This window comes from Physcomitrium patens, chromosome 3 (assembly GCF_059467195.1).
Source record: "Physcomitrium patens ecotype Gransden chromosome 3, ASM5946719v1, whole genome shotgun sequence".
NCBI classification, from domain to species: Eukaryota; Viridiplantae; Streptophyta; class Bryopsida; order Funariales; family Funariaceae; genus Physcomitrium; species Physcomitrium patens.
Genome location: NC_143412.1, coordinates 21,343,148 through 21,356,336, shown reverse-complemented (window position 1 = coordinate 21,356,336; position 13,189 = coordinate 21,343,148). Strand labels below are relative to the sequence as shown.

Here is a 13,189-nt window from a genome sequence, read left to right as displayed (position 1 = left end):
GCAGTCTGTTGTTCCAATTCCGAGTCCAGGGCGGAAGAATAGAGGACCTCATGGAATTAAAGGAAAATAGAGGAAAAAGAAGAGGGCATTAAGAGATCGGGATTTTGAGGTTGAAGAGTTAGCTTCAAGCTCCTTCAAAAAATAAGAGACTTGGTTTTCATAGGATTTGGAAAGACTTTGCAATCGTTGTTCAAAGTTAGTGTTTGTATTGGTGATTTGGATTTTTTTTCAATAAAGTTAAGGCTAGTACTCTTAACTATTTTGTAAAATTAGAGAAACATCTGTGGTGTTAGGGACATAGTCCTTAGAACCTTCTAGAGACAAGTTTCTAGAACCTTCTAGAGACAAGTTTCTAGAACCTTCTAGAAGCAAGTCTCTGGAACCTTCTAGAAGCTTCCTAAATAGGAGTATATATTGAGATCGAGGCTGAAGAGTTCTTCAGTCTCGACAACACATCTCTTGGAGCTCTAGCTCACCTCTCTGGTGTTGTTCTTCTATTCATCTGATTAATCTAGTTCTTGCCAGTTCTTCTTGAACTTCTTGGTAGATATCAAGTTTGTATTCTGTGTCCGTGACAATTTGTCGAGACTTCACTCACCTCAGATATCAGAGCTAGTTTCTTCTTTGTTAGAGTGTGGATTATCCCTCTGCTTGGAAGTGTACTAGCACTTTAGAGGTTGCGGATTACCCTCCTCTAAATTAATACTTCTTTTGTTGCAATATTGGAGTCTTATTCTTCTTGGAGAGAGTGGATTACCCCTTTTCTTGAAGCTCTTAAGGCATTTTAGAGGTTGCGGAGTACCCTCCTCTAAACCAATACTGTCTTCTTGTAGAGTCATTTCTGTCCTTCTCTTAGAATGGTCGGGGGCTAAGACATTAGTATGACGAAAAGTTCAAAGTCCAAGTTAGATGCTATCATGAATGCCCTCGCTACGTTATCGCAAAGAACTGCAAAGATTGAAGGAGTCGTGGCAAGACTTCATAATGATGGAGCATCTGGGATGGCACAATCTAGGTTGCACCAGCCTTAAACTTCTACACTTGGAGAAGCAACTTTGCCTCAAGTTCGACAAGCACCACTGATTCTACAACATAAGGAACCCCGAGTTAGCCTTCTGGACAAGTTCGATGGTACACGTTCCAAATTTCGAGGATTCGTCAACCAAATCAGGTTGATAACAGTTTTACAACCCGAACGCTATCCAACGGAGGAGTCACGTGTTGGGCTTGTTGGAACCTTACTTATAGGACAAGCTCTATCATGGTTTGCTCCTTTGTTTGAGAAACGATCGTCCATATTAAACAACTTTGAAACCTTTTTGGAGGCGTTTGCGGAAGCATTTGGTGAACACGACAAGGTTCGATGGGCTACAACAAAGATCCGATCACTACGACAAGGGATGCGTTCTACATCAGTCTATGCATCGGACTTCAGGCAATTAGCATGCGACATCAATTGGGACGAAGAAGCGTTGATGAGTCAATTCTATTGGGATTTAAGGGACGATGTGAAGGATTTGCTGTTAACTCTTCCTGATCCGCAAACGCTCAACGAAGCTATTAGCCAAGCTGTGAAGTGCGATAACCGCCTATTCCAACGTCGCCAAGACCAACGTTCAAGACAACATACGGTTCGCCACACCCCAACTATGTCGGCAAGGAGCGTGAATTCACATTCAAAGGTAGAAGACATGCAAATTGATGCGATACATGTCAAATCTCTTACCCTGGAAGAAAAAAAGCGGCGTATGGAGGAAGGTCTATGCTTGTATTGCGGTGAAGAAGGCCACAAAGTTGGAAACTGCCCCAAGAAGCAAAATCGACGTATTATCAAGACTAGGGGCACGTTTATTCAGGAAAACGAGGATGCCCAGCCACAATAGGAACCGTGCGGTTGGACAGTGAAATATCGCAACAACAACCAGGTTCCTTTCTTTTCGCTCAACCTGCCCTTTGTTTTACAATCCCTTTGTTTATTGGCCCTCAAAAACTGAGAACCTTAGCATTATTAGATTCAGGAGCATCTGCTTGTTTCTTAGACGAAGAATTTACAAAGCGTCATAAGATCCCTTTAGTACAAAAATCCAAACCTGTTTACGTCGAGGTCATAGATGGACGACCTTTATTGTCAGGTAGTCTCATCCATGAATCAGAACCTATAGAAGTGACGTTTAAGGACCATAGTAGTCATATTATTTTCAATATTATTAGAATCCCATCAAATTCTGTTAGTCTTGGTCTTTCCTGGTTGGAAAAGCATAACCCATCCATAGATTGGAAGTTGCGAAAGATGACCTTTCCCACAAAACCACCCAAGAGCAAGCCTAGTAGAAAACCCCGAATAGAGAAATCCTTATTTATTGGAGCAAGAGCATTTATAAGATTGTCCAAGGGAGGCACACCGTTTGTCATTTATGCGGCTCCAACTACCGGGGAGAAGATCTCGACAGCAAGTATATCGGAGCAATATAAGGATTTTAAAGACGTGTTTCAAAAGAAAAATGCCGACATGCTACCGGAACATAGACCATATGATTGCGCCATAGACTTACAGGAAGGAGCACAACCGCCTTTTGGCCCAATCTACAATCTATCACAGATGGAGTTGGCGGAGTTGCGAAAGTACATCGACAAGAATCTAGCCAAGAACTTCATCCGTCATTCAAAATCGTCAGCTGGAGCATCTATCTTATTTGTGAAGAAGAAAGATGGCTCGTTGCGGATGTGCGTGGACTATCGAGGCTTCAACAAGGTAACAAAGAAGAATCGTTACCCGTTACCCTTGATTTCTGGTCTCTTAGAACACCTTGGATGTGCAAGAATCTTTACAAAAATTGATCTAAGGGAAGCTTACAACCTCGTACGAATCAAGGAAGGAGATGAATGGAAGACAACGTTCCGTACAAGGTATGGCCATTTTGAATATAATGTCATGCCCTTTGGTCTTACCAATGCTCCAGAGGTCTTTCAACATATGATGAATGACATTTTTTGAGAGTACCTTGACGATTTTGTTGTCATCTATTTGGATGATATTTTGATATTCTCCAAAAATGAAGAAGAGCATGAAAAATACGTTCGTTTGGTATTGGAGAAACTACGCGAGTGAGGACTATATGCCAAGTTAGAAAAGTGTTTGTTTCACCAAATAGAGATGGAATTTTTGGAGTTCATTGCAACTACGGAAGGCTTGAAGATGGACCCCAAGAAGGTGGAAGCAATCGTGTCCGAGGAGGTTCCGAAGACGGTTAAAGACGTACAATGCTTTCTTCGTTTTGCCAACTTCTATCGGATCTTTATCAAGAATTACTCTCAAGTTGCTGCTCCTCTCACTCGGTTTACATGCAAGGATAAGCTGGAATGGGGACCTCTAACAGAGAAGGCATTTCAAAACTTGAAGACCGCATTTACTATGGCTCCAATCTTGGTACATCCAGACTTTACAAAGGCCATCTATTTAGAAACTGATGCTTTGGATTTTGCCTTGGGAGTTGTACTTTCACAAATGGGAGAAGAAAAGAAGCTCCATCTGGTTGCATTCTATTCTTGAAAGTTCTCTGCTGCTAAAATCAATTATGAGATCCACGATAAGGAACTTCTAGCTATAGTGGATTCTTTCCAAGAATGGCGTCACTTTCTTGAAAGAGCTACACATCTAGTGACCGTATATATAGATTACAAGAATTTGGAGTATTTCATGTCGGCTCGAGTTTTAAATCGACGTCAAGCTCGATGGAGTATGTTGCTATCTAGGTTCGATTTTATTATCACTTATCGACCTGGAAAGTAGAAAGGACTATCTGATGCCTTATCGAGGAGATCATATCTTGTACCAAAGGCTGGAGAAGCAGCATTTGATCAACAATGTATGACATTATTGAAGCCAGAGCAATTTCAGCTTTGCGCTACTATTATGCCAATTGATGCTGACTTCCTAAATCAGGTACGTGTCGTAACCATTGAAGATTCAATAGCCATTGATATTAAGCAGCGTGCCAATGACGACAAGTTCAAGGTGGAGGGAGATCTTTTATATTTTGAAGAGCGGTTATATATCCCAAAAGGACCAGCACGACTCCGAGTTCTTCAATCTCGCCACGATTTTCCAGCTGCAGGACATTTTGGATTCAATAAGACCTTGGAGCTTATTTCTCGAGATTTTTGGTGGCCCTAAATGTGGAAGGATGTGAAAGATTTTGTCCTCTCCAGCGACATCTGTTCAAGATCCAAGAATCCTTGGCATCGCCCTTATGGACTCCTACAGCCATTGCCGATTCCACGTCGACCATGGTCTTCAATTTCCATGGACTTCATCACGGACCTGCCATCATCGAACTCATTTGACAGCATCTTTGTCGTGGTAGATCGGCTTACAAAAATGGCACACTTTGTGCCTTACAAGAAGACATCGTCCAGTGAAGTCACAGCAAGGCTCTTTCTCGATAATGTGTATCGATATCATGGACTACCAGATGATATCATATCAGATCGAGGAACCCAGTTCGTATCAAAGTTTTGGAGATCTCTCTTTGAGATACTGAAGGTGGATATCAAGCTTTCTTCGACTTTTCATCCTCAAACTGACGATCAAACGGAACGAGTGAACCAAGTCTTGGAACAATACTTACGATGCAACATCAACTATCAACAAGACGATTGGACCACATATCTGCCACTAGCCGAGTTTGCATATAATAACACCCTCCATGCATCGACTCAATACACACCATTCTTTTCCAACTATGGGTATCATCCAAAGCATGATTTATTGAGTCCATCAACAAATAACAATCTAGCAGCTGAAAGATTTGCGAAACAACTATCAAAGCTTCAAAATACGTTGAAGCTTCAATTACAATCCGCTCAAGAATCCTACAAGGCGTCTGCAGATAGATTTCGGAATCAAGCACCTACTTTCAAAATTGGAGATAAAGCATGGCTTCTTCGACGGAATATCAAGACCAAGTGACCATGTGATAAGTTGGACTATCGAAGATTGGGACCATTTATCATCCAAAAGCAAATCAATCCAGTGGTGTATTGTTTGGAATTACCGGCTTCTATGAAGGTACATCCAGTCTTTCATGTTTCTTTGTTGGAGCCTTATCGAGAGTCATCTTTTCTTGGAAGAGTGCAATATTTGCCACCTAGTATTGAGATCAAGAACCACGAGGAATACGAGGTTGAAAAGGTGCTGGATTCTCGGCGAAGGTGGGGCAAGTTGGAGTATCTTGTTCATTGGTGCGGCTACGACATTAATGAGCGAACGTGGGAGCCAGCTGAAAATCTCACCAATGCGCCGCAAAAGGTACAGGAGTTTCATCAACAACATCCTCATAAACCTAAGCCGGTTCGACAATAGCTTCTTTTTGAAGCTTGCTCACCCAAGAATATAAGAAAGAGAGAGAGCACCACCAAAATTCGTAGTTGATGTAGTTATTTTCTCCAAGATAAAATAGAATTTTTTCAGTAGCCATAGTTTGGTCTTCTGATATGGATAGCCAAGAGATAGATATTATGTCAGTCAGATTATCTCAACCAACTAGTTCACGAAGGCGACCCCGAGATGAAGAACCACTTGTACTATGACGACGACGGAGGATACCAAGTAACCGATCACTGGTGATTGTATTTGAGTCCGAGCCTGCTTACGATGGTCAACCAGAAGGCATATTTGCAGGACAATTTCACAATGAAGACACAGAAGTTCATGCTTGGTCAGAAGTTGAAGGAGTGGGCCACTACCGTTGGCTTCAAGGGCCGATGAATCACTTACCTCATGAACAACAGTTGGAGTTCATAGCAGACGTTATGCGACAGATCTTCATTTTCTTGCATTGGTACTGATTGACAACAACATTGCTTCTCAGAGACCTCGAAGCTAAAGGAGGGGGTGATGTTAGGGACATAGTCCTTAGAACCTTCTAGAGACAAGCTTCTAAAACCTTCTAGAGACAAGTTTCTAGAACCTTCTAGAAGCAAGTCTCTGGAACCTTCTAGAAGCTTCTTAGTTGGTAGAAGATGTTGGGGACATAGTCCTTAGAACCTTCTAGAGATAAGTTTCTAGAACCTTCTAGAAGCAAGTGTCTGGAACCTTCTAGAAGCTTCCTAGTTGGTAGAAGTTACTTGAGAAGCTTCTTAAATAGGAGTATATATTGGAATCGAGGCTGAAGAGTTCTTCAGTCTCGACAACACATCTCTTGGAGCTCTAGCTCACCTCTTTGGTGTTGTTCTTGTATTCATCTGATTAATCTAGTTCTTGCCAGTTCTTCTTGAACTTCTTGGTAGATATCAAGTCTGTATTCTGTGTCCGTGACATGTGGTTGAAATTTTAGAAATGTCTAGATGGTTGAGTATGCCAAGAGCATGTGAAAATTTGTATTAATCTAACAGTGTGGATAGAGGATATTTGGTCATTAGTGTAAAGAGATATCAAAAGTCGGCATATTGGGGTTGTTTAGGATTTCTATAATATCTGGAGATTTATCGACTGAAATAAGGTGAATTTTAATTTGTTAAGTTGAGGACTTAATGGCGGAGCTATACACAAAGTTGAATGAGAATTAACGGTTGGAAAAGGAGAAATTGCAATTCAAAGTTCGTCATCAATTTTCTAGGCGACGGTCAAGAGACATCAGTGTGGATTTATAGTGTTTTCTTGCAATCTATCTGTTAAATTAGATTGAAACTTCTTGAGCATTTAAAAGACTTGCAAAGACACTAGTGGTAGAAGTTTTATAACAATCGGACGATCAAATTGAGAATTACAGCTTGCCGAAGCTCGCAGTCTAGGTTTAGGGTTTAAAAATTAAAAATTAAAAATAAATAAATAAATAAATAAATAAATAAATAAATAAATAAATAAATAAATAAATAAATAAATAAATAAATAAATAAATAAATAAATAAATAAATAAATAATAAAATAAAATAAAATAAAATAAAATAATACTTATAAAAATAAAATAAAATAAAACTAACAAATAACAAAAGAATTTGTGCTTATAATATCTTGAAGTTATTAAAAATAATGTTTCTAAGCACTTTGTATTGGGATTAAGCTTTTACATTGAAATCTGAAATAGTTTGTATTTAGATGGTTGAAACCCACTAGACTACTTGAATACTTACAAAACATCGTTTTATCTTCCACAGCCAGATGCCCGATGCGTTCTCAAGCAAGATAGCACGTAATACGACAATGTATTCAAAATATTTCATATATGAGCAAAAAATCAAATAAGTTACAAACTCAAAGTTCTGTGCTCCAATCAAAGAAGAAAATACCTCTCTTCTAATTTTGATCAATATTTGGGAATTCATGGTATTCAATGTCAACTTCAACTTATCATGGCATATATTCCTTATTAAAATGGCATTGGAAATGAAAAAAACCATACTCTGCTCAATGCTAGTAGATATATACTCTATGAAGCTAAATTATCAAAACCATACTAAGACAAAGTTGTTATATGAACTACATATCTTCAAAATCATTGTTCTATTAAAAAGATCTCCAATGACAAAATTTATTTTAAATTATGGTATAATCAAAAATTGAATATTACTTACCTTTGAGTCTTTGAAAGTCAATGTTTTATAAAGATTTTGAATCTGCTTTGTATTAAACTTCACAATAAAACTTATGAATGTATATTGCTTGGTTATACCTTCTTTAGTAAAAGATATAAGATTCAAAGAATCACCAATGAAGTGCTTCTTCTTTCAAAAGATGTTGTATTTCAGGAAGAGCATGTGATTTATTCTCATTCTAATACATATCTTTTCAATCTTGCTAATAAAAGTATTTGAGTAGATTTGTATATTTTTCAACTTATGTGCTCTTCTATTTTGAAGCCTACATACATTGACTATGGACCAATGTTTCTTATTTGTCCATTGTCTCCGTCCACTATGGTTGATCTCAATGGTCAATCTTGTTTTTTCTTAGTCCAAGTTTTTGTTCTCCTACTTATTGTTCCTTTTGATCCTCCTCAAATTCCTTTTGGCAACCTTGACATTCCTTTAGCAAAGCTTCCTTCTCACCACCTTGGCAATCTTTTTGCAAAGCATCCTTTTAATAGCATTGAAATCCCTTCTTCTTTGAATGCTCTTGATAGTCATGAGTTAATCATTAATGATTCATATGGTATGCAAGTTGTTCTACTTTTTGCACTAGGTGATACTAGCTCTTTTCTATTATCATCTATACATTGCTTGAATTCCATAGATCTCTTCCAACTATCTCTTTTAAAATCATTTGTGACTTGAATCTCAAAATCATTTGTGACTACATCCAAGGTTTGTTTTGCATGTCTCAATTGCATTACATCACCCAAAAATTTGAGAAATTGGATTTTTTGAGCCCAAGCCTGTAACCACTCATCTCGCCCTGGAAATTAAGCTTTCTTCTTTGAATTGTCCAATCATCAAGGATGCCCCTCGCTAACCAAATGAATTCTCATATGCTAACACAGTAGGGTCCTTGAATTAGGCCACAATTAGCATGTGGCCCAACCTTTCTTTTGTGACCACTATGTTGAACTAATATATGCATGCTCTGGGCCTGACCCATTTGCAGGCCCATAAGCATGCCTTCCATTACTTACAGGGCTTGGTGGACTATTATCTTGAGTATTGCCAAGATTTGCAATCTCCTGCACCATTATATGGATTCTTGACTCAAATTGGATTGGCGACCTGGATGAATGGCACTCTACCTCCAGATACTCTTTACTATTGTTGAAATGTGTGGTCAACTACAGCTCATCTCATTAAAGATCTATTGCGATCTCCAGCACAGAGGCGGAGTACATGGCCATGGCCACTGCTGAGCTGGCGTGGCTACAACATCTACTGCATGATCTCTCTCTGTTTGAAACCCTAACTACACCTATGGTTATCTATTGCGACAATCAGTCGGCTCTTGCCCTCGTGGACACCACGAAATTCCATTCCAGAACAAAGCATATCGACATTCGACATCACTTCATTCGGCAATTATCCGCACTCAACAAAGTCTTGTTTCGATACTGTTCCACACATGATATAATGACAAATTTATTTACGAAATTGTTGTGTGGACCGAAGCTCGCCTAGCACCTGCCATTACTAGGTTTGCTTGGATGAGCAACCGCAGCCTCACCACGATATGGTTTAGAGGGTGTATTAGAACAGTTAGTTTGTGAACCATAATTGTAGAAGTAACCGTTTGAAGCAACGGCAGGAACTCATCCAGCGAGGCATCGCGACGTTCCAGTTGCACCACCCTCGCTGGATCAATCATGTATAAACACAGTGTTTACTGTGTATTAACTTGAATTATTATTTATAAAATTATCCTATGATTCTAATAGTGTGGCTATGGAAGATGTAATAAGAGTGCACACTTCCACAGCTTTAGTGCACGTCATCTAGCATATACGATTCAAGCAAGTAGACATTTTTTAAGTAAAGTGTATCAGTGCGACCCTTCTACGGAATCTAAACATGCCTGTCAATGCCACCAGCAGGCTCGTCCTGGTACATCAAATTGTGATCGAGTTGAGACCTCCTCCTGATAATCAACGTAGAGCACGAGGACGAAGAAAAAAGAAGCCATCATTAAGTATTGGAATCATGTAAGGCTTTACAGAATTTCCTCCACCTGCTTTGGTTCTTAAGGAAAGAACTCTAATGATCTAGTAAAGACAAAAAATCACATGATGAAGTACTCGAGCAAGGCATGGGTTGGCGTTGCCAGAAATTATCTTCAGCCGACTACTACTGTCTAGCTCTAAATTAGTACTGGATCCAAAGGACAAGTTGTTCTTGATGTCTCAGTGCAGTGGTGAAACAACAAAAACGCCTTCTTTTAAAGGAACACAAGATGGTCGAAGAATTTGCAATGATATAAATCTCTGATAACACACCACAACACGCTTAGTAGATGTTTCAAGTAGCAAAACATAGTCTTTACTGAAAGATACATCACATGTGCCATTCAAAAGAAGAAATACTGCATAAACAATCTGTCTTCACACCAAACAGACATTGTAGTAGGAGGAATGTCCAGCAAGTTCAGAATGATTTCATTTATGATTACCTGCACCAAAAAAAACTGCTTCCCTCAATGTCAACTGAGCTAGCGGGAACACTGGCCTGCACCCCGTTTATGGAGTATTTTAGCATGCGGGCGGACAATTGTACCCCCACTATGAGTACCCCACATGAGCACACCCAAGTCGTGAAACTTTGCGCGTATGTACACATTGCTTGCCTCGGCTCTATCAGCAGGAACATAATCTCAGACGTAACAGATGTTAAACATGAGTAGACAAATACGTGATCACTGCCATAGACTTAACACATGCGCCTGTCCGCATGAGCTAGTAATCATCGGTTCGAGGTTTCTCATGCCTTGGTGACAGAAGTCACATCGATTGACAACAGGCACATTGTCAATTATACAAGATCCTGTGAGATAATGTTTCGCTCGTCCCGTGAGAGAATGTGAATGCTCAGGCTCCCTGCTATACCCACAGTCCCCTCCTGCGAGCTTCCTTCAGGTAAGGTAGTCTATACTTGACCTGGATGGATGCAGTGGACGTTGGTGTGGGTGTATCGTTCCTTCATTGAATAAGATCCTACAACTTGTCGCCTTCTGATAATTGGGGTGACTTGTTCCAAACACTGGTTAATCGTGTCATACCTCTCCCTCCCCACGCCGAAACCCCTGCGCATCTCTCACTACTACGCATGCCCACACGTTGAATTGCTGCTCTGTTCCGAGCGAAAGGTGTTGCGGCTGGAGTAGCGGGTAGAGATCTCATTCTGCTCCGTGTGTTCCCTCATAAGATAGTTAGCTGTCTCAACCCATTCGGAGCACGGAGTTGGCTTGTGAGGACGTGGTGGGATCAAGCCGTGAGCGCAGCGAGTTCACTCTGACGGTTCGGATTAACTAAAACGTGGCCTGCAGTACATGCGTCGGGAAGGGTTTGACGGATTGGATCAACAGTTGTTTCGTTTCTAGTGCTGTTATCGGTAAGGATTTGATGGATTCAATCGACAGTTGCTTCGTTTCCAGTGAAAGTGTCGGTAAGGGTTTGTATCAAGGTTTAATCAGCCTCATATCTTTCTGCACTTCGGTGAGCAGTTGCATCACTTGGCTCTGCACTCTCTGTCTTTCTCTTGGTTTTATGTTCTTGGTTGCTCCGAATGGCAATCCGTTTGATTTTTGAAGATTTTCTCGCTATTGTTTTCTGATTGGCCGTGATGACCTTTGTGCCGTTCGATGCCTATGTCGCAGGCTACGTGAAAGAGTCACACCTGCTGCAAGTCACTGTTTACTATGTCTGTGCATGGCTATGTCGTCTTGCGAATGCTTCGGCCATAACTCATTGCACGCACACATGTTGGACGGGATGTGGTATATTGTGTTATTCCGCAATGATGTGATTTGCAGACGTAGGGAACTGAAGGTTGAGAAAGGTGATGGGTGATGGCGTGTTGTCGGTGTTGATTGATCATTAACCAGGAGCAGTAGATTGTGGAGAAATAAAATTGGTGTTAAGATGTCATAATGGAAGAACAAATCAAAGCAACTTTTAGAGAATTACATTTGGATTTAAAGTGCTGTTGTGATGTTGCAATTGATATTCTTTCAAAATACTATGAAGACAAATTTGAAAGTATTACATCATCTGTTTTTTATGCTGCAACATTTCATGGTGTGGAAGATGAAAAAATCATGCAGCTTCTAAAAGAAAATCTTTACACTTGTGAATTAGCAAAGCAACTCTTGAAAAAAATTGAGGGCTTTGATTATAGTTAGGGTAGAGAATTAGATGCTTTGGAACCTTAAATTAATATAAAAAGTCTACAAATTATAAAACACATAACTGGAGGATCTTGTGGAGAAGTCTATAAACCTAAATGGTTGAAACTTTTAAGTGCAACTAAAATAATGAAAATTCCATATGATAATTTTTTTATTAAAGACATAAGCAGTTTAGATGGTCTTACTCATCCAAACCTCATTAAATATTTTTGTGCTTTGAAAGACAATGCTAATATTTATCAAATTTGTAGAAAAAAAGATATTAAGATGATTCAATAACATGTCTTTAAATTGATTGATTTTGAAATGTTAAATATTAAGGTTAGAAGAAAACCAACAACTGAAACGAATAATATGTATGGAACTATTAAATATATTTCTCTTGAGATACATATTCAAAAATATGTTTTTGAAGCAAATGTTAATTCCTTTGCAATGGTATGTTTTAAGATTCTTACCAAAAAAGAACCATTTGATGGTATTAAAACAAAAAAGAAAATATCACAAAAAACTAAAAATAACAAAAGACCAAAATTACCTCCAAATCAGAAAAGATTGACTTAATTGATCAAAGGTTGTTTGAATAAAGATCCTTCACTATGGCCAATATTTCTAGATATTTTTGAAAGATTCATTATTATAAAGAGAGAGATTTTGTATAAAAATTGAGGTATTAATGAATTATTTTTAGATACATCCAAAAGAAATGTCCATAAAAAGGTACTTCTTTAACTTATAGATAATGATTTGCTACTTATAAAGTGTAGACTATTTATTTTGTTAGTTAAAAAATAAAATATTTTTTAAGTTAATAATTTTTATTATTTTTTTTTATGATGATTAGATTACAGAGTGTATTATTATATATTAGATCTATTTTTAATTCTTTTATGAATGCAATATTTTTTTACTAATCTATAATTTTGATTCTTTATGTAAGTTAGTCTACATGAAGAAAAGTTGTTGGAAAGAAAAAAATACTAATTAGAAATAACACAATTATATAAAAACAAAACATAAGCATTATATCTTTTTGGTATGGATGGAATTAGAAAGACAACATTAACAAAGATTGCATTTAATGATGTAAATCATATATATGATGCTTCATGTTTTATTGATAATATTAATTATTATAATGGTAATTATAAAAAATAGTGACATTTAAAAAATATTCAAAGTTGTAAAAAAGATAAGAAATTGGAAGAAGCAAAAAAATTATTGAAATCACTTTTTTTTTAAATAAAACTATCTTGGTTTCAGATGATATTAAGAATAAAAATCAAATGAATTATATAGATTTTATTAATATATTACATACTAGCAATAATAGCATATTAATTGTAGCAACATGAGATTGGAAATCAATAG

The 13,189-nt window shown here is 38.1% G+C and overlaps 1 long non-coding RNA gene across 1 annotated transcript; it reads left to right on the top strand.

Annotated features, from left to right (window-relative positions):
• The first annotated feature begins 8,670 nt into the window (after positions 1 to 8,670).
• LOC149989585 (uncharacterized) lies at positions 8,671 to 11,680 on the top strand. Its single transcript, XR_016502284.1, has 2 exons — positions 8,671 to 11,126; positions 11,288 to 11,680. It is a non-coding gene; the product is annotated as an uncharacterized LOC149989585 (long non-coding RNA).
• Positions 11,681 to 13,189: the final 1,509 nt, after the last annotated feature.